The sequence below is a fragment of the Petaurus breviceps genome, unplaced genomic scaffold, assembly GCF_028583685.1.
Source record: "Petaurus breviceps papuanus isolate PSGF00001 unplaced genomic scaffold, PetGlider_PUasm1.0 76, whole genome shotgun sequence".
NCBI lineage: Eukaryota > Metazoa > Chordata > Mammalia > Diprotodontia > Petauridae > Petaurus > Petaurus breviceps.
In genome coordinates this window covers 62308502-62330101 of record NW_027186473.1, presented here as the reverse complement: position 1 = coordinate 62330101, position 21600 = coordinate 62308502, and the positions used below count along the sequence as shown (strand labels likewise).

At 37.6% G+C, this 21600-nt stretch overlaps 1 long non-coding RNA gene across 4 annotated transcripts in view; it reads left to right on the top strand.

Annotated features, from left to right (window-relative positions):
* LOC138175194 (uncharacterized) overlaps nucleotides 1–21600 on the top strand; it is a 71122-nt gene that overhangs the window by 1203 nt on the left and 48319 nt on the right. For all 4 annotated transcript variants that reach the window (XR_011171920.1, XR_011171921.1, XR_011171918.1 and 1 more), the window contains exons 2-3: nucleotides 7566–7654; nucleotides 19753–19915. This is a non-coding gene — a long non-coding RNA (uncharacterized lncRNA). The remainder of the gene's footprint in view (nucleotides 1–7565; nucleotides 7655–19752; nucleotides 19916–21600) is intronic.

The following is a 21600-nucleotide window of genomic DNA, read 5'->3' as shown; positions in this document are numbered from 1 at the left end:
ACACACACACACACACACACACACACACACATATATATATATATATATATATATATATATATATATATACACACACACACAAATTTAATTATTTAAAAGAAAAGTACATGAGAAGGAAGAATAGCCCACAAAGGATACAGGATAATCATTAGAGAGCAGGACAGAGAAGTGCAATGGCTGGAAGTCCTATGAAGGAGGTGGGCAAATTTCCAATGTGGAAAGTGGCAGAGAGAAGTCAAAGGGATCATTGGCCTATAGAATATCATCTTAAAATGCCAGTGCTTTATAAATGGAAAAGTAAGATCTTATAGGAGTTGGAGGGGAGGGGGGAAGGGGGGAGATGGCACAGGTAGGCAAGTTAGCCTATTTATAAGAAAGAAAGAAAGAAAGAAAGAAAGAAAGAAAGAAAGAGAGAGAGAGAGAGAGAGAGAGAGAGAGAGAGAGAGAGAGAGAGAGAGAGAGAGAGAGAGAGAGAGAGAGAGGGAGGGAGGGAGGGAGGGAAAAAGGGAGGGAGGAAAGAATTTACATTCTCCTTTAAAAGAGGAAGGAACAGGAGAGACACTGAGTCAAGACACCAACAAGTGCTGAGAGGTAGAAGAAGCAGCTTGAGAAAGCTTATATCAATGGCCTTTATCCTCTCAGTGGGAAGCACTGAGATTGTGAGGGCAGAGCAGGCATAGAAATTTTTTGATAACAGCATGTGTCCCCGTTAGGACAGTTTCTTATATTTTGAAATCTATGGCAAATGGTACTATGTGGGTCAACAAAATCTGGGTTATTATTATTTTATACTTACAGGAAAGATAGGAGAAGTAACCTTATTAGACAATTGGCCTTACTGTTTAATGAAACATGAAAACTCAGATCTTATTTTTCAATCCCAGCTTCTCCTTCAACACTTAATTTCTTCCAACATTTACCCTAGGAGTATTTATCATAGGTCCTGTGGCTCAGTAACTGCATTTGCTGATTTATGAGTCAAGGAACATTACACAGGTATGAGTTTATTCCAGTGGCCCTTCTTAGTAACTATTATCCTGAAAATCATTTCAGCTAAAGCAAAACAAAAAACATGGTGAAGCTGCCCTGTTTTCCAGATTGTCTCTTCTCTCTGTCTGCTGCACTGGTTGGCCTGGTTCCCCTAGCAACATATTGAGTAGCGAAAGCTCAGGCATGAAATTAGGGAAAACAAATGGAGGATGGGGAAGTTACCAAAGAGAGACTTGAACAGCTGCAGCAACACCTCTGGGCCTCCTTCTGACATTTTGTGACCGTCTCCTCACAGCTGAATGCTCTGTCCAATGTCCCCAGGGGAGCATCCATCAAACAAACACATTTTGAGGATAAGACCCATGGCAAATTTTCAAGGTTGCTATCATCTAGTGATAGGTTCCTGACATGCAAAATAATATCCAGGGACTCTTCACACTGACAAAGGACCTAGCTTTCAGTACTAAATATTTCATATCCCTGACAGTCAGTTTAATGCTTCTCCCGAGGCCAGACCTATATAGTCAAGCAAATGGGGAGAACCAAGTAAATATGGGTTGAATGATAGCTACTGATTGGCTGCTTGTGCTGCCAGAGCCCTAACTAGAAACCTAGAAGTCTCCAATGAACCCCACAAGAAGCATTAAAGGCATACCTACATTAACTCTTTAAGATCAATTCATTTGGAGTGGGGACAGGTAACCTCTGGAAGAGAATCTGAGACCCCGTCTAGTGATAGAGTGTCACAATTGTCAATGTCCTCCCCAAAATTCATCTTGGGAGCATACATAAGACAGGCCTTAAGGCCTTCTCTTTCTCTTGATATTGTGAAAATACATGTCTATAGATCATGTAGACTTTTCTTCAGTCCTTTGGTTCTGCCTTGTAACTAAATAGCTTCTTTTTGACTCAAATATTTCTTTAATAAGCATAACCTAGTATCTAACCTGCAACCCTTACCTCTAACAACTTACTTAAAATTTTTAACATACTAATTACTAAAGTATACTTTTCCTATTTCTATTTTTTGTTCACTCATTTTTATATATACATATATAAAACACTGATAGATACATACACACATGTATTTTTCTTTGCTTAATGCTCATGTAGTGTAAATACCGAGTCAAAAATATTGTTGGGCCTCAGGCTATATGCACAAGCTATTGTTTTCTGCATGCTTCAGGCTCATGTTGCATCCAGTAGAGGTATTAATGAGAGAAAAACCAGCCTAAATCTGACCTCTCTCAGCTTTGATGTCTGAAAAAAATTAAATGTGTATTTCTTTTCATGGGATGGATCAGACAACGTGCCTTGACATGACAGTCTAACCAAAAGATAGTGACTAATCCAATATGTCAGACAACTTTGTTGAAATTGACATGGGTACTTGTAAATTTACATTTGCACAAAAGACTGATTTTTCTCATTCTCATTCACTGCAGTAGGGTTGATTTCTAATATCTGCATATCTTGTAAGGTTTGTGAAGAATCTACTGCAAGCAGAATGGGTCTATTCTGAGAGTGTCTTACTAAGATAAAGACTATATACCTAACTTGGGTAATTTCACAGAATGGTTCAGCCAGTTTCAAGAGGAAAAAAAAGAGAGATGAGGGGGACAAGCAGATATTTACAATCAAAGTACACACACACACACACACACACACACACACACACACATACACACACAACAAATAGGAAATAAGAGAGGGAAGGCACAAGAACTGAGGGCTTGAGAAAGACTTCTTATGCATATAGTGACCATATTGGATTTCATCCCTTGTCTATCTCTTTACTGGCTACATTAATGTAATCATTTTATCCTGTAAACTTTCTATTAGATTATTTTCCAAAAATACTTCCTAGTATTATTACAATGATTTCCATGGCAACCATTTGGAGAAAATTCAATGCTCCTTAATAGCAGAGCTGTCAGGAGAAGAGAAATTTCACTGACATATTCGGAGAATCGCTACATGAAATAATGTTATTAATAAGACATTAATATAGTCATTTAATGCAATCCAGCATATATAAGTGGGAATTGTCTTTTTCAGCCTTTTCTATCAATGTGCTTTTGTGAAGGTGTATTAAGTGGCAACAAAGCTCTAACAGATGTCGAAGAATAGCACTTTAGCAGGCGTGGAAAGGATGAGCTGCTTGGGGCACTTCTTAAGCTAGGGAAACTAAAATGTGACAAAGCCTGAACCGGGTGGTGGCTGTGTTAATAGAGAGAAGGGAACTGCCATAAGAAAAAGTTTGAATAAAACAGATGTGGCAAATCTTTTTTTTTTCTTTTTCTTTCAAATCTTTAGATCTAGGAAGATGAGGGAGAGTGAAAATTTGAGGAAGGCTATGAGGTTGCGGACCTGCATGATTGATGGGAAAGTTTGAAAGAGGAAGAGGTTGTTTTTTTTTAAGTTCTGTTCTGGACATATAATTTGAGATACCTATGACACATCAATTCAAAACGTCCAAAAGTGGTTGATGATGAGAGCTAGAGGTCAGGAGAAAGGGCTAGATCAGGGTTCCTTAACCTAGGTTCCATTGACCCACAAGGGGTTGATGGATAGATTTCAGGGATCTTCAACTTTGGATTTAAAAAATATATAATCATATTTTTATATGTTCAATTTCTTTTGTAATCCTATGTGCTTTAATTTCTGCATTTAACAACATTATTTCGAGATATTTTGAAATCAAAGATTTTACCAGAAAGATGAAATGGTCTGTGACACATTCAAAGGTTAAGATCTCCTGGTCTGGAAATATAGACTTCTGGCTCTGCATGGAAATGATAATGGAAGCCCCATGGCACCAGAGGAAGCCAGCAAGTGAGAGACTGAAGAGAGAGGAGACAGTGCCAAGGACAGAGGCTTGGGGCAAATCAACAGTTAAATGGATCTCCTTATGGATGAAAAGCCAACAAGAGATAGTGAAAAGCAGTTGTCAGATATATGGTAGAAAACTCCCTCTACTAATGCAGGGCAACACCTTCTCTACAATTTACAGTGTTAAAGGCTTTAAAGTACTGAGAGGTTAAGTGATTTGCAAAGAGTCATACCACTAATAAGAACCTCGGTCAGAATTTAGTTCTAGGTTTTTGTGCGTGTATGTGTTTGTGTGTGTTTAGGATGGGGGAGATTTAGGGGTGTTTATAGGCATTAGGTAAAGAGCCAGCACACTGAGAAAGATTAAAGATTGGAATGATTCAAAAATGTAGGGCTTAAACAAGACTTTGAAGAAGGAAATGGACCTGACTAATTGGATATCTGACGAAAGGCATTGACCTTCCTATGTCTGTTTTCTCATCTGTGAAATGGGATTTTTAACTTTCTAATTTTTATCTTGGAGAACTTTAAGCTCTAGGAACTGAAAGAATAAAATAAATCCAGGTTTATATTTTGCTTGTGGTAAACCTAAACCATGAAAAAAGTATCATTCAGGGAAATACAGCAAGGAATGCATGAATTTGTCCAAAGAAAAGCAGCAGCAGAGGCAAATGAACTTTCCTATACCAACATGCTTTTAACTTTTTCTCATGGAAATTTCTAGAGAGAAAACTAGAACCGTATATAGGATTATTTATTTTTAGGACAAGCACTAGGAACTGCCCCCAGGAAACTCTTTTTGTGACCCTGGGGTCACTCCCTGGGGTTCAATTTTTATCTCTACAACTTAACCTTTCTTAGCCTCAGTTTCCTCATTTCTGAAATGAGAATAATGATAGCACCAAACACCCAGGGTTGTTGTGAACATCAAATGTGATAGTATATTTAAAACATTTGAATATCTTAAAGATATGTGTATAGATGTATTGTGTATATATGTTATCTATGAAATATATCTAAAATATATGTAAGCCATTAGTTTTCTATGTAAATGGCATATACAGTCTAGCTCCACAGGATTCCCTTCCCTCCATTCAGACAGTCACCACCCTGTTCCAGCCCTCATCACCTCTTGCCAATATTATTATAATAGCCCACTATGGCTCCTTATTAACTCCAGGATCAAAGACATACTTTTTTGTTTGTCATTTTAAAGCCTTCACTTCACAGCACAGCTCCAACCTACCTTTCCAGTCTTATGCATTTGCCCATTCACACACTTTTGGTTCAGTCAAAGCTTCCTTCTTAATGTTTCACTAAGGACTTATCATCTCTTTTCTTTGACTTGGTGGAGGTTGTCTCCCATTCCTGGAAGGTTCTCCCTATTTATATTCAACTCTGGTAAACTCCTCGAAAATAGAGGCTCTTATTTTTGTTTTTGTATCTGCAGGACCTAGACCTATGCCTGGCATACAGGAGGTGCTTAATAAATGTTTGCTGATTGACAAATGAAACCAATACTTCTTTGTGAGGTGGGGGGGGGTCGCCCTGCAATGTGGGCAGTCAGGGCCTTCGGGAACATTCACACAAGCCTATCACTGGGGAAGCTGCTATTCAGGAGGGGTAGGGGAGATTTTGGTGGAAGGCGAAGGGGAAGAGCTTGCCAACCTGTAAACTAATCTCTTCCTCTTTTAACTTATTATACCTACTAACTACACACCAAGTTCTTTTGTTTCTATCCTGCTGAAAGACTATATACATGCTATCAATGCTCTCTAAATATGGTGCCCAGGACTATGTCCCATATCACCCCATGCTAGTTGCTCCCCAGGGAAGGCAAATGCAAATGCAACTGCAAAAAGCTCTGGACCCTTGAAGCCTCAGTGTTTTGTATCATCTCTAATTAGAATGGCCTTTCATGCCCATTTTCACATGCAGCTTTTTAGAGTTTTTACAGAGTAGTTCATACAAAAGCTTATCTCTGAGAAGAAAATTGTTGATATAACAATGAGGTAAAAACAACATGACATATTTTCTGCAGAATTTTTGACAAGGGAAAGTACTTCTAAATTCCCTTCTACTAATAGTTATAATCATTACCCTCCTAGAACATTGTGTTCAAATCTGATATCACCTACACTGATGTTGAAATGGTCCCCATTTGAATTAGAACTCCCCAGGAAAAATGCCAAGTTAAGCTACTGCTCTGGGGGAATTTCTGGATGAACACATGTTTGGTGTATTTATAGGTTAAGAGGTTATTTCACAGGCACCTGTAGGCAGTTAAAAGGATAAGTAATTCAATCATAGCCCATTTAAAAAATAAATCCATTGATTGACTGGGGATTTGGGTGAGCTTTTGCATCTGGGGAAAGAAAGGGCAAAGAAAAAAATCCTCATATTCATTCAAAATAAATCAGCTTTTTAATCTGGAATCAGAGTGGAATTTGCTATATAGAAGAGGACCTGTAAACTGACAATATTTTCTTAGACCTGTCATTTTCAAATATGTGGTTTATTTGAATAAGGTTGGAGTTGTATTCTTGGAAATGTGAACTTCATTCAACACAGTGTCCTTGAAAACCTAATTTCCCATAGGAACAAAAAAAAATCTCATAGGAATAAATATCCTGGCAAGTAGGGTGTGGAAATAGTGTTATTTAAAGTAATATCCAAAACAGACTCTAGAATTGCTGAATGATGAAAACTGTTACAAAATATGACTTATGGTTGAAGTCAGGCAAAGTATACAACCTAGGAGGACTTCTGAAATTTACCTTTATACTTTTTTGTTGTATTTGAGATTAAACTCCAGGATACTAAATTACCTGGGGGTGCTTTGATTAGGTGTGAGATTACAAACTTCAGGATCCTTGAGAATTTATCCTTTATCTCTTCTCTGAGGGCCTCTTCAGACCTTAAGCAGACCTTTTGGGTACTGGCCAGCTAACAGTGCCCTAGGTACTGAACTGGCATTATTAACTTATCTTGTGTCATGAATCCTTTTGGAAAACTGGTTAGGATTATGGATTCTTTATCAAAATGCCATTTTAATTCATAAAATATATAGTGTTACAAAGAAATCATATTGAAATAATTTAAATTATATTGAAAAACGTTTGTTTTTTTTTATTAAAAGAGTTTATAGATCCAGGTTAAGAAATGTCATAGAAGGGGTGGCTAGGTGGCACGGTGAATAGAGCACCAGCCCTGGAGTCAGGAGGTCTTGAGTTCAAATCTGGCCTCAGACACAATACACACACCAAAAAAAAAAAAAACTAGCAGTGTGACCTTGGGCAAGTCACTTAACCCCAATTTCCTTCCAAAAAAAAAAAAGAAAAAATAAAGAAATGTCATAGAAGTGTCAGACTCACACCTATATGGGCCATCTCAGAACCTTTAGCACAAATACCATAATATTCCTTACGGTTTAATTCCTACAAATTTTTTTTTAATTTATGTTGGAAAGGAAGTTTGGCTTAGTGTTTAAGAGGATGTAGAGTCAGAAATATCTGGGTTCAAACCCCTCCATTGATGTCTGACCATAGTCGTTACTTAACTTCTCGGAGCCTCTCTAAAATTCTCTAAAAACCGTAAATTCTGGTCTGGTAGTCTATAATTTACCATCTTTGTAGATGGAGGGTGTTCCTGCACTACAGAAATCTCAGATCAAGAGGTACTTGACCTTATGGTTTTGTTTTGTTTTTTAATTTTTAAAATATTCTCTTTTCTTCTTTGAGAAGATTCCTACTGGTGATGGACCTAGAGGAAATCAAGGGATAATGGAGAAAATATTGACTTTGGAATCAGAGAATGAGAATTTGAATCCCAGGTTTGTTACTTGTTCTATGTTTGATCTTGATCAAGCCATTACCTTGTGAGCCTCACATTTAATTATCTGTAAAATTAAGGGGTTTAACTGCATGATGGATATATATTAGATTAGCTAGGGATATTGATAGTAACATCAATTACTCTATGATTACACATTAGAGGATATAGACATGAAAGTTTTCAGGTTAATAGATTACAATAAAAGGGTATTAAATATAGATTTCTATTAACTCACAGACTATTGTTTACACAGGTGAATAATTCTGCCAGTCATCCAGATGTTTGATTCTACTTGACAGATTTCCAAAAAGTTTGATCCATTCAGATGACAGATTTGTCCCTTCAGTTCTGCCTGTAAGCATCATGTAACCAGACCTACAGTGATGAAATTAAATACCTATAGGGCTAGGTAGGGCAAAACCATTCCAGAGCTATTAGGAAAGAGCTCATGGGAGGACACAGGCCTCTCTCTTCTCCACAGCCCCAGCCTGGGCTGAGAAGTTATGGCAATAGGAAATATGGCATTATAACTTATTGTGTATGTAACACCCTCATGGGTAACTCCTCCTGATCTAGGTAGAAGGTGAGTAGGGTAAGGAGGTGAGTGGATCTACTTTGGGTCTAAGGTATTCAGTGGCTATACACTTCTAAAACTAGGGTTCACTTTCTTTCTGTCTCTGTCATGCTACTGTCACAAAATACCCTTGTATAAGCAGTAAAAGTGGCTTCATACATAGTAAAAAGACACACATATGGGCCCCAGGCAGCTTACACCTCTGACACCACCGACCCGGATTTCCTTTCCCTTCTCATGGTGTCTTCCTGCTGCTGCTCCTGCGCACACCTCTTTTGGGTATGTCACTCAGCAAGGCTCCCTGGGCCTATTCTGTCTATGATCTGACCACTCCTCCTTCTCCCAACTGTGGCTCTATTTCATGCTGTCCCAACCCTCTGACAAGTCCTTTGGCTTACATTTTAGTATCACCTCTCAATGGCTCCTGTTGGATAACTCCCCACTTGTGATGGCTTCCTGTTTCTTACCTCTAGCTACCTTTCAAGATTAGGCTCGAGGACAGAGCTTGGAAACTCAGGTTAACTGTCCATCCATCAAGTCAATGCCCTTTTTGCAAGTATCTCTGCCCCTTTTGGATGTTGCCAAAATCAGGGCTACATGTGGACAACTCCTTCCATTTTACCCCCAATATTAACTCACAGGTTGGATATACTCAGGGAAAGTGGGTGCACACACAGCTACCCTAATAGAGAAGCATGTGATTAGTGCACTTGAGCAGCCAAGGTGACTTATACCTAAAATACTATAGGTTTCGCAAATCCATTTCCTTCTCACAGTGTCCTCATACTGGTTCTTTTGGGTACAACGTCTCTGCTGCATATGTTGCTCAACTGAGAACCCTGGGTCTCTTCTTTTCCACAGCCAGGGTAATTCTCTCTAGATTCACAAAGCTCTTCCAGTTTGGAATCTTGACTTAATGGATCTGCTTTCCATCAGATATGTTGTCTTCTACTGTAGATCTGCTGGAGGATGACCTTACTGAGGGATCATGGAGAGAGTTCCCCTCTGCACCCCTAAATTGACTCTCTTCTCAGCTACCAGAATTATATTCCTCAGAAATTACTCTTGCCTCAATTCACTTCTTAATGAGAATATTCTGTCTTTTAAGTGGCTACTAGCATTATGGTTGATCCTCAGGTCACCCAATACCCAGCTAACCTCCACTTTCATCAAATCTAACAGGAAAATGCAATTCATTAAAGATCTGCTGTGTACTACATACTGCACTAAGTCCTAGGGATAAAAAAAGTAATAAAACAATCTCTGCTTGCACTCTAATGGAGAAAACATTGGTAAGTTCCACCCAGGTACTCCATTTTGGAGAGAAGGTCCAATGACCAAATTTTATTCCCCTTCTGACTTTCTGGACTTTTTCAGCCTTATCTCAACTGCTTTTTCTCACTGGAACTTCCCTCAATGTCTAGGGACTCCTCACCCTGAAACATCTACCCATTCTAATAGCCTTCTCACCCTAAAACTCTTTGTACACAATGCCAGGCCATTTCTTTCATTGGTGAGCTTCTCCTGGGGCCTCCATTATGAGGAGACTCTAAGCCAACATTCCTTCTTTCCTTTTCTGCTTCTGTCTTTTTAGGCTTCCCTCACATTGGAAACACCACCATCCTAGACTCATCCGTGTCCTCTCTTTTGGGTATTGTCCTCCTCATTATATTCTAAACTCCTTCAGTGGAGAGCCTGTCTTTTTTTTTAACTCTTATTTGTATCACCACCATATAGCACAATGCCTGGCACATAGTAAGACCGTAATAAATGTTTCTTACCCTGACTATGAAAACTGACATTAGAACCTAGAAACCCTAGGTTCAAGTTTCATCTCTGATACATACTCTATATGTTGTGAATCTGGAAAAAAAAATGCTTAACTGCTCAATTTTTTTTGAGTGCTCTAGGAAACTCTAGCACTATAAGTTTGAGAGAAGGTCCCAACCTACATTTATAGGAGTTTCTCATCTGGAAGTTCCATATACTGATGAAGTCTGAAGACATAAGTACAGTCTTATCTATCTACTACTTATTTATCTATCTACACTCAAACAATGCAAATCAAAAATCTCTCTAAGATTCATAACTTGGTAGGTGGTCTTTGAAAGTAACTGTGGCCAAAAGATTTGTCACCCTGAAGCCAACAGGGTGATGACCTCTTTGAACTTAACTACGATGGTCATTAGAAGATAGATATGCCTTTGAGAACGCAGAGTCACTTTTATTCCAGGTTGAGGTATTGGAAAAGACTTTGGTGGAATATATATATGTGTGTGTGTGTGTGTGTATGTATACATGTAAATATATCATATATATGCAATGAATGCATATATGTAATGTGTTCTAAAATTTTAATATATACCTCTATGTATACTTGAAAACATATGATTTGCCAGTACTGCAGATATTATAATACTATACTCTGTGAATACTACATCTGACGCAAATTCAGGCATAATATGTACATTTTCTTTTGTTTTGTCTTTTCCATTCTAATTAAATAGTTTTTTGACATAAAATCTTCCCAACATTAGATATACCTGGAATATTTCTGGAAAAACCTGAAAACCATAGCGATGTGATTTTTTTAATATATGATCTGCCTGGAAAACTTCACCAAACATTGCATGTAATCAATTCAACTAAATCTATATACCATGTGGCTCCCACAAATCTTTGAGCCAAAATCATATTTATTATTCAGGACTTTGAAATAAATGCAATAAGTCAAATGCTGCATAAGACATCCCAAAACTTGATTTCCTTGTTCTTAGATCTAATATGTGGATTCCTTTATTCTTTAACTGCCAAATTAGAAAAAATAATCCATATTTCTCTGATATCTCCAGTCACGAACTGAAGGAATGATTTCCAAGTGTTGAAAATACCTCGGTCACTAGTGTATATTTACCGATAAGAAAGATCCCATTTTAGCAACTAAGCCATGTGAAATGTATTACAATGATGCCATTTAAGTCTAAAATTCAAAAGGTATTTATAGTAGGGAGAAAAAGGAGTCCTTAAAAGGTTATTTAGACTATGGTATAAAGGCTCAATATATCCAATGTCCCATTGGTTTGACAAGCTGCCATAACTGTCTAGAATAGCCCTAATGAGCACACAGAAAACCCATTTAGAAAACAGAATGAGGAGCCATGATGAGAAGAGTTTCATTCCTGTTTGACAACTCTCATGTAGATGTCTGTATCATCCTCCCATAGGCCTATTGTAACAGAAAGTACATACACCTATGGGATACCATGTAAATGTAGTTTTCAATAACATCACTGTCTTCTGAAATGATGGTTGTCTCCCCACAGGAAAGAATTGTAACCTCCTGCCATTTGTCATTGAACACAGATTTTTTTGTTAATCATTTGTTCTATTTTATAATGGAATTCTGAGGCAAGACAAAAATGCGTCTTCCTTTTGCAATGAAATATAACAGCTCCACCTTGAGGCCAGATGATATAATTACACTTAGAATGATTAAAAGTTGAAAGACTTCGTTTTAAATTGTGGAACTCCCAAAGAGTTCATGACCTCTTACTTTGGGGGAACAGGGGAAATTTTTGACATTCTACTTTACTCCTTTCTTGGTTTAAAATTTAAAATACAAGAGCACTACTCTAACGTTGAAGAAATAAGAATACCATATTTTAAAGGGATCCCAATTACAATTTCTGGCATTTTACTTAGAAATGTCAAACTATTTTAAACTAGGCTCTAACCAATAGTTGCCTGGTCACCAGTGGAAAATTAATTTTCTTTTGTGGTTTACAGAGGAAATTATAAATGGAAATCACTATATAACTTGGAGTGATAAGTCTTGTTGGCAGACAGGTCTTAATAATAATTGATTTTCTAGAAAATTTTAACTTTCTAACAAAAGTTTCTTTTGAAACCAGTCTTATCACTAGGATGGGATTAAAAGATTTGGAGTACAAAGGACATAACAGTCTACACATTTTTATAAATGAGGAAACTGAGGCCCACATAAGTGAAATGACTTACTCAAGATCACATAGGTAGAAAATAATGCATGATTACAAATCCTGGGCACTTTCCACGATGACAAGATAACTTTTTTGATGATAAGTTATCTTATGGAAGCCAACATTATTGTAGCCACCTAGTACAGTTCCTTCAATTTATAGTTGAGTAAATTAAGACCCAGTAGAGTGAAGTAACTTACTCAAGTTAACACAGATAAGAAATAAAGGAGCCATGTTTAAAATCCAAGATTCTCTGACTCCAAATCCAGCCATCTTCCTCGGTGCTATAGTGCCTCCTCCCATCTCTCTCAGAGTCATGGTACTGTCCACAGGGCAACAGGGTACATACAGAGAGAAACGGATTTTGAATCAAAGCACCTGAAAACAAGGACCCATGTAAGATGAAGAGGTTTGACTAGACAATCTCAAGTGACATTTTTAACTCTACATCTTATGACTATGGCTGTTCCATTGTAGAACCATCTCATAAAAATTTTCCTCATCTTCTTGTGTTTCTCTGTCATGAACCTGAAAGTATTATCATGTCACAGAATCTCAGAACTGGATGAAAAATCATCACCCAGCCCCACATCGTTACTGAATAAGAGCTTCCTCTATAATTATCTGGCAAATAATATCCAACTTTGATATACATTTTGCTTAAAGGTATCCAATAGAGGTTACCTCTAGGGTAACCTGATAAATGTTTCACTATCCATAACATGTATGTATGTACATATGTGTATATGTTTGTATGTCTATGCATATGCACATATATGTATAAATATGTATGTATATACACATATGCATGCTTAAATATTTGCATATATTTGATCTATGAGTATATACATACCTGGAACACTAAGTTTAATCTATATTATCAGTGTTTTCTCCATTGCTTTTATTCTAAACAATCAATAAAACAATAATTTGACCCCTCAATTGTAGTGTTTGCCAGTTTCTGAGGTGTAAATTCTCATGTAAGCTAGTCTAAACTGGCTCAGCATACCCCTGGTTTATCTCCCAAGGTATCCCATTTCTTTTGGGGATAACTCTAATTGTTATAAAGTTTCTTCATCACATTGATCCTAAATCTGCTTCTCTGTACCAAGCTAAGATTATTAGCTAAACTTACACATCTTCCTTCATCTCTATAACGTGAGAAAAGGTCTGAAGTTTCAGGAGAAACTCAATGTTTCCAAGAAATGTCATATTCTTTCCCAGGGGACCACTGTAACTAGCAGCCTTTCTGGTGCCCTGGGCCTGTACCCATTTTTGTTCCACTCCTACTGAGTCATATCTTCATATAGCAGACTTGAAACATTGCTGAGGAGTCATTTGGGGTGATATTTTTAAAAATTCAGCTTCCTGTCTCAATATTTTTCTCTTGTCATATTTCCTTTTAGTTCCATATGGTTCATAAGAGTGTCAATTAAAAGCATCTAAACCTGCAACTCTTACAAATAGGGAGTCTACTAAAGTTCCTCCCAAATACAAGAAAGGTGACCTGATTTGACAGTGGTTTTTTGTAATTTTTTTACCCTTTTAAAGGAGCAGAGCAGGAAGTTATTTCCTTTTCTCTGTATTTTATTCCCATTCTGAATGTCATCTCCTGTCCTTCTAACCTCCTACAGACCACTCTCATTGTTGGAATGTTGTGAGATTACTTTTCTATTCTTGGCAATTCAACCTGAATTTTGTCCTGTCGAGAGCAATGGAGTGTCCATCAAATTTGCTCTCTGAATTTGAACTTTGTGATAGATTTTTGTTGAAAGTTAAACATTAGGATCGGAGATGGGCAGATTTTGCGATTGTATAGCCCTCCCACTGTGTAAACTCCCCCAACCAATGAAAATTAAAACTCGTCTGTAACTTATGTTGAATAAGAGTAAGAGACAGTAAGAGACTTGCCTATGGGTGTTACACAACCATCATTTCTTAGGACTTGAACTTGGATTTCTGGATTTAAGTCTAGTGCTCATACACTGTGTCTTGGACCTCTTTAGACATTTGCATTCCCCAAAGATGCATTTTGTTATTATTGTAAAGGTAAAGCAAGGTGCCTCCACTTCCTGCTGATACTTGCCAGCAGTCCTTAAAAGCTTCCATCACCTTAAGCCATTGTTAATTCCATCTGAGCTGCCAAACACCCTCTCCAGATTCAATTTCTGTTATCCCTGCCCAAAAAAATGAACTGTCATCCTTTTCTGACAAAGCAAGCATTGTGTATTTATGGTGAGGCATCTGACTGTAAACTGTAACTTGGTTTGAAATATTTTTGAACCCTGACCACATATAGATAATCATAGGGGAAAAAACATTGTTTTAGGAAAAATAAATATTTTCTTTGAGAATGGGGAATTAATCACTGACATGGTATAATAAAAAAACTGAGTCAAAAGACCTGGATTCTATCCCCAGCTATGAAATTTTTAGCTATATGACTATAGCAACAACTCACATTTCTACAGTACTTCAAGGTATACATTGTCCTCTCTTCATAAAAAAAAACCTCTTTATTATCCCCATTTTACAGATGAGAAAACTGAGCTTTAAAAAGTTTAGTTAAGTGCCTTAGCCAAGATAACACAGCTAATGTTAAAACTAGGATTCAAACCCAGATCTCTCCTGTTGATAGGTTATGAGCGTGTTTATTTTATTTTCCCATTATACCAAGCTGACTCTCACATATTCACTTATTCATTCAATAAACATTTATTATGTTCCAGGCATTGCACTAAGTACTGGGGGTATAAAAAGAGATAAAAGAAAGTCCCTGCCTTCAAAGAGCTTATAATCAAATGGGGACAAAGATATACAGATATATACGAAGCAAGCTACATAGAGGATAAATAGGAAATAATTAAAACAAGGAAAGCGTTGGAAGTAAAAGGAGTTGAGGGAGGCTTCCTGTAGTTGGTGGGATTCTAGTTGGGAAACCAGGGAGGTCAGCAGTCAGAGTAAAGGAAGGAGAGTATTGCAGGCACGAGGGACAAGCAAAGAAAATGCCCTGAGTCGAGTCTTATAAGTGGAACACCAGGAAGCCAGTATCACTAGATCAAAGAGTACCCCTTGAGGGAGTAAGGTTTAAGAAGACTTGGAAAGGAAGTAATGGGATAGGTTATGGATGAATGCCAAGCAGAGAATTTTGTATTTGTTCCAGGAGGCAATAGGAAACCGCTGGAGTTTACTGAATAGGGAGAAGGTGTGATGTGCATGAACCCATACCTAAGGAATATTACACTAGTGACTTAATGGAGGATGGTTTCAAGTAGGGATTCAAGTGAGGCAGACAGACCCCGACCTACTAGCAGTTGTTTGCAATAGTCCAACTATGAAGTGAGGAGGGTCTACACTAGGGTGGTGGCAATGTCAGAGGAGAGAAGGATGCAGGTTCAGGAGATATTGCAAAGGTAAAATTGGCAGGCCTTGGCAACATCCTGGATCTGGGAGGTGAGAAATAGTAAGGAGTCCATGGTGACTCCTAAGTTTATTTCATTCCTCATTTGCAAAATGGACATGATTTGTTTTTACTCAATAGGAAATGTTCCATAAAGTTAATTTGAACTAGACAGTTATTATTTTCTAATTATTTTCACTTTTTTGGTTTTAAAGAGGAGAGCATCCTTTAATGATAATGTTCTAGAATATTGTAGAACCCAAGGGGGTGGAGTGGGAAGGAAATCTTCTTAATACAGTAATTAAAACTTTTTTGCCAATAAAGGTCTTCAGTTGCAATGTTTTTCAAATATTTGGATATATTAAGTTGTCCTTAATAGAGGAATTCTGATTGACTGCAGTTCAGCTCTCTCCTCTTTTCATGATAGTTCCCATCAACTTCCAACCTTCTTTCTCGTTTGTGTGTTCTGATGGAATCTCCAATTGATTTTGATGTCCTGAAGCCTCCTTCAATCAATAACACCTCCTTTACCTGGCCATTATTGCCAGTAAAATCAGGAGTGTTTTTACATACTTAAACAATCCTTAAATACTATATACCAAAACATGGACCTCAACAATAAACTGTGTTCATCCTAGAGACAACAGAGAGAAAAGAAAATGTTCGAAGAAATATGGTGACAGAACAGCTTAGAACCCTGCCATTACTACATGTGAAGCCCATACTTTGAATTCTACCATTGGAAGGAAAATTATTTGGTTCATATACCTACCATTCTGTTACTGTTCAATCATTTTCAGTCATTTTTGACTCTTTGTAACCCCATTTGGGGTTTTCTTGGCAGAGATATTGGAATGGTTTGCCATTTCCTTGTCCAGCTCATTTTATAGAGGAAGCTCAGGCAAACAGGGTTAAGTGATTTTCCCAGGGTCACACAATTTGTAAGTGTTTGATGCCAGATTTGAACTTAGGAAGATGAGTCTTTCTAACTCCAAGCTGGCACTCTATTCACTCTGCCACCTAGCTGCCATAACAGGAAGCACCCTACCCCTACATATCTTTTATGTCACAAAGCATTCAGCTCCCATCTGTAGGCTGATTAACTACACGATGACATCACTTTAAATCTACTGAAAAACCCTCTTAAATTTGCTATTTTAAAGTATTTTCATATGCATTTGCATCAGCTAATTGCAAGTCCTATTATATTGAAAGAGAAGGATAAGGAGGAGGAAGAATCTATAGAAAAGAAAGAAGGCAAATTTTCAAAGTTGCAAATTGCTTTAGGTAGTCCAGTTGCTAAATCAAAGTACATATATTTAGGCTTAAATTATTGTATTTAAATTTCAAATAATAGCTTCCTAACATCTCTCCATCCAGATTCTTAGGGGTAGAAAGACTTATTTAAATGAGAGTAGAAAATGTTGAGAAAAGATAATGACATAGTTTCAATCTGTTGGGACAGAGGCACAATTATGTGGTTTGCCATGGAGTGGAAGTGGTGGAAAGCAAGGAACCTGTGTGGGAGGGCAGGACGCATCACTTGCTCCTTCCACAATTATTTCCTAGGGAATAAGGGAATGACTGAAATCAAAGTCACAGGCTATTATTGTGAAGAAACCTAAGGGCTCTATTCCAAAAGAACCTACTGAGCTAGGTGATAATAATGCTAGTTCAAATTATATAACACTGAAGTTATAGCACAGTCTCTGTACAATGTTGTTCGTGCATGTGAATTGGATTTAAGTGAGGCAGAGCTGCACAAGTTCTCAATCTCTCTTCCTAAATAATCAAAGTCTAGTCACAACGCAAAAGTCAGAATGCCTTGAGATGTTACAGGATTCAGCCGATGACCTTGGCTTCTTTGATTTCTGATCAAGTTCTATGAGCTCCCCAGTGCCTGCTTCAGCTGCCTTTGTGGCCACTGGAACAAATGATTCTTATCTGCCCATTCCACTGAAGGAAGTCTTCATATGCTTGGGTAGACATCCCCCTAACTCACCATAGGTTTGAGGCCTATCAATTACCCCAAACCTAGTTTAGCCCATTTGCTGAGATGTTTTACTAGGGTGAGTCTGTAACATGCCACACCTTGTTGGAGCTACAGGTGAGATTTTGGTGACAGATTGGACAGTGAAGATGGATGAGCAGCCCTGAAAAGGATTTAGCAAACCCTCACACCAGAGGCTCTAGTCCTCCCTGAACTCCCCATACAACCCAGTTTCCTTACAATAAATAACCTTGTGAGGGACTGCAAATATCACTGCACCCATTTGACAGATGAAAAAGCTACAGCTTAGATAGGGCGAAATGTATTGTGCATCACCACATTGCTGCTAGTAAATGGAACAGATGTGATTCAAGCTCAGATAATATCATTCAAAATCCAGTGGAGGGGAGGGGAGCTCACTATTCCATCCTATTTCCCTGATCTCTATCATCATATCACTGAAGCAAAGTATATTAGAGAAGTAACTAATTTTTTTCTGCTTGAAACCAGAAAGTCAAAAGAGGGAAAAGATTAGGAATTCCATATTTAAGGCTTAGTGGAAAATGTACCAAATGTCACCTAGTTTTAAATTTCTTTTAAAAATTTTCTTGGAAGGCTCTCTACTTTATCAACATTCAAGGTTTCCTTTCATGCGCTAACAAAACTGTGCAATTCAGGAAATGGTCTCCCAACCACACATTCACGTATTCCCCATTCTCTCCAACATTCTCTTCCCATACTTGAACCCACTAGTAGTTGTAGAAAAGTAAGCTCTGAGAAAATTGCATGCAAACTGCTTAAACAGAGGTCTATAGAACTGTCATTAAAAATGGAATATATTACTATTGGTTTTCCTATTACCTTTATTCCAACTCCTTTTCCCCTTCCTACCTTTCTATATGATCTGCTCACTGTGTCTTGATGACTTTCTGTCTTAGTGCTTAGTTCCCCACCCACTAGTCTCTCCTCTGCCCCAACTCTTCACTATATGTACTATTATACAGTACTTCTCATTTTCTTTTTCTTTGGAAAAGTATAAATCATCATAAATATTTTAATATATGTATGTTTAATTCCATTATAAATATCTTAAAAGCAGGGAAATTATCATTAATTTATATGTTTTGTTTGGCATGGCAAAGGAAAAGGGGAGGGGCCAGAAACAAAACTGGGTGAGGGGGAAGGAAAAGCTGTTATTATGTGTGATTTTATTCTGACTCAGACAGGGCCTACCCAAAGCCAACCAGAGATAACATCGTGTTGCAGAAGAAGTGTGCTCTCAAAGAGCCAGAAAATATGGGTTCTAATCCCGGTTCTAAACTAATTCACTGTCTAAACTCTATTAAGAAAGGCACTTAGTCTGTCTGGCTCTCTGTTTCCTCATTTGTAAAATAAAGATGTTGTGCTAGATGATCCCTAAAAGTCTTTTGCAGACCTGGCATTTAAGTCATCTCTATGGTTCAGTGAAACTAAATTTATAATCAACATGGCATAGCCATATTGATTGTGTGGTTATAAAAGCTATTCTCATAAGTCCTCTATACTCGTTATTATTTAATATTAAATTATAAAAGAAGGAATAGAGACTTATTTTAATATCAATGTTTAGGTTAGGAATTTAAGCCCCATTGGCCTAGGAGAAGAAGAAACAAGTAGCTGTTTCAGCCCCATATCACTACTCTACTGTCTCCTAGTAAAGTTGGTGCTGTCTTGTTCCATGGCTGAGCTAGATAAATGGCAGTCACCATAAAAAATTATAGCTAACAACATTCTGTAGCACTTTAAGGTTTGCAAAGTGCTTTATGACATTTATTATCTCATTTGAGCCTCAAAACTACCATATGAGATATGTGCTATTATCCCCATTTTACAGATGAGTTAACTGAGGTCTAGAAAGTTTAAATAATTCATAAAGCTGGTAAGTGCCTTACTAATTACATAGCTTTCTGACCACTAAGCTTGGTGTCTAGAAACAGTCTGGTGAATAGGAGACAGGAAGAAAAGCTAAGGAGGTCCTCCTCTTCCTATTCCTCTTCTTCCCTGACCTACAAAAAATATTAGGATGATGAGTGGGAAAATATCCTGGGGAATGAGAGAGCAACCATGTCTTATTTTTTCCCCTTATTTTGCCCAGATTGACTCTCTACCCTCAGAAACCTCTTCTGAAACCGGCAGAGTCAAAATTTCATCATGGGTCACAGAACTGAAAGAGACTTTAGGGCTTGCCTCATCCAACCTACTTATTCTCCAGATGAAATAAAGTCTCTGAGCTAAGTGACTTTCCCGGTGGTGCACAGGTAATACGCTTCAGAACTTGAATTCGAGCTAAAGTTGGTTGTTTCCAAATCCAGCATTTTAGGTTCAACAGGAGGAAAACAGGTTTCTTGACTTCGTTCTTGACATCGAAGTGGGTTGCTGACAGTGCAAGGGAGAAGACAATAATAACTGATATCTCCATATTGTGTTTACAAAATGCTGTTTTCACTACCTTGCAAAGAAGGTAGCACAAACCTCATTCCCACTTTTTTGCAGATGAGAAAACCAAAACTCCAAAAATAGGTAACATCATCTTACACTTTAAAGTTTGCATAGCTTTTTACATGCATTTACTCACCTGATATTCACAGATCTATCAAGTAAATGCTCATTTCACTAACCTCCTTTTTAAAGATTAAGAAACTGAAACTCAGAAAGGTCAAGTGACTTGTCCAGGGTCACACTGCTAGTAATTGTTGGAGGAAGGATTCAAGCACAAGTCCACCAGACTCCAAGTTCAGCACTATCCCTGCTCAATATTATTTAAGTGATTTTTTAAGCAAGTATCATTTACCTCATTTTAATGCTGAAGTAACTGAGGTCCTTAGGAGGTTCATAATTTACCCAGGGTACAAGACCAATATGTGTTAGAACAAGGATTGAAACCCAAGTCTTCCAACTGCAATTGCAATTTTCTTACCACATACCATGAATGTCTCTATACTTGAATAAACATGGCAGAATCATTCTAGGGGTTCATATAGACTTTTTTTTATATGACTTGAGGTCTATATTCTTAATGCTCCTAGACACTGCATAATTCTTTCTGTGAATATGCATACTATACAAAGGTACAGTACATTAAATAGAGTTGTGTGTATATAACTTTTTTATTTATATGCCTCTGTGTGGAGATATAAAAATAATGTTGATATCCAATTCTAGTTCTTCTTGGAAAGAGGAAAACAACAACCAAAAAGATGACCTTTGGGGTTTGTGGTTACTTTCAAACCTTTGATTCTGTGATTTTTCATCCTTGAATCTTATTTTAAGTAGCCTGTGAATATTTGCTATTTTTACAGTGAACAAAGTCATGTAGCTCCAGGGAAGACATCTCTGAGGCTCAGGCTTTCTAGATGTAAAATAGAGATAATAATTCTACTGAGCAGATGATAACTCTGAAGTGCTTCAAGAAACCATACAAGGGAAAGAATTGTTTGACTTCTAAATAGGACAAGGTATTCACAGCTTTAGCTGTGACAGAAAAGTATACATTTCAGCTTTTTTTCCCCCGTTGGATGTCAAGTAAGTATGTTTCATGAAACCCAAAGTAATTCTGCCTTCAAGCAAACATTCTAGGATGGGTCTTCTTACTGTTTGTTAACTATTAAATAAGTAGATTTCCAGCCTCATTGCTGTCAATTCAGGGACTACTTGGGTGGCACTCACACCTATGGGGAGAGAAAAAATGAGGGCTTTGTCATGCCCCTGAGGTAGATGAGCAAAGAGGCTTTGACAACTTGGGGATCTGCAGTCAGTTTAGGATTAAGCAGTGATCATGTTTGTATAGCTCAGGCTAATCCCACTGTGTGCCTACATATCTTTGTTAGTAATTTGGTTAAAATAAGGATTGAGATAGCCTGGTGGAAAATGACTTTGAGTGTAGAAGATTTTGCTTGAATGAATGAATGAATGAATGAATGAATGAATGAATGAATGAATGAAT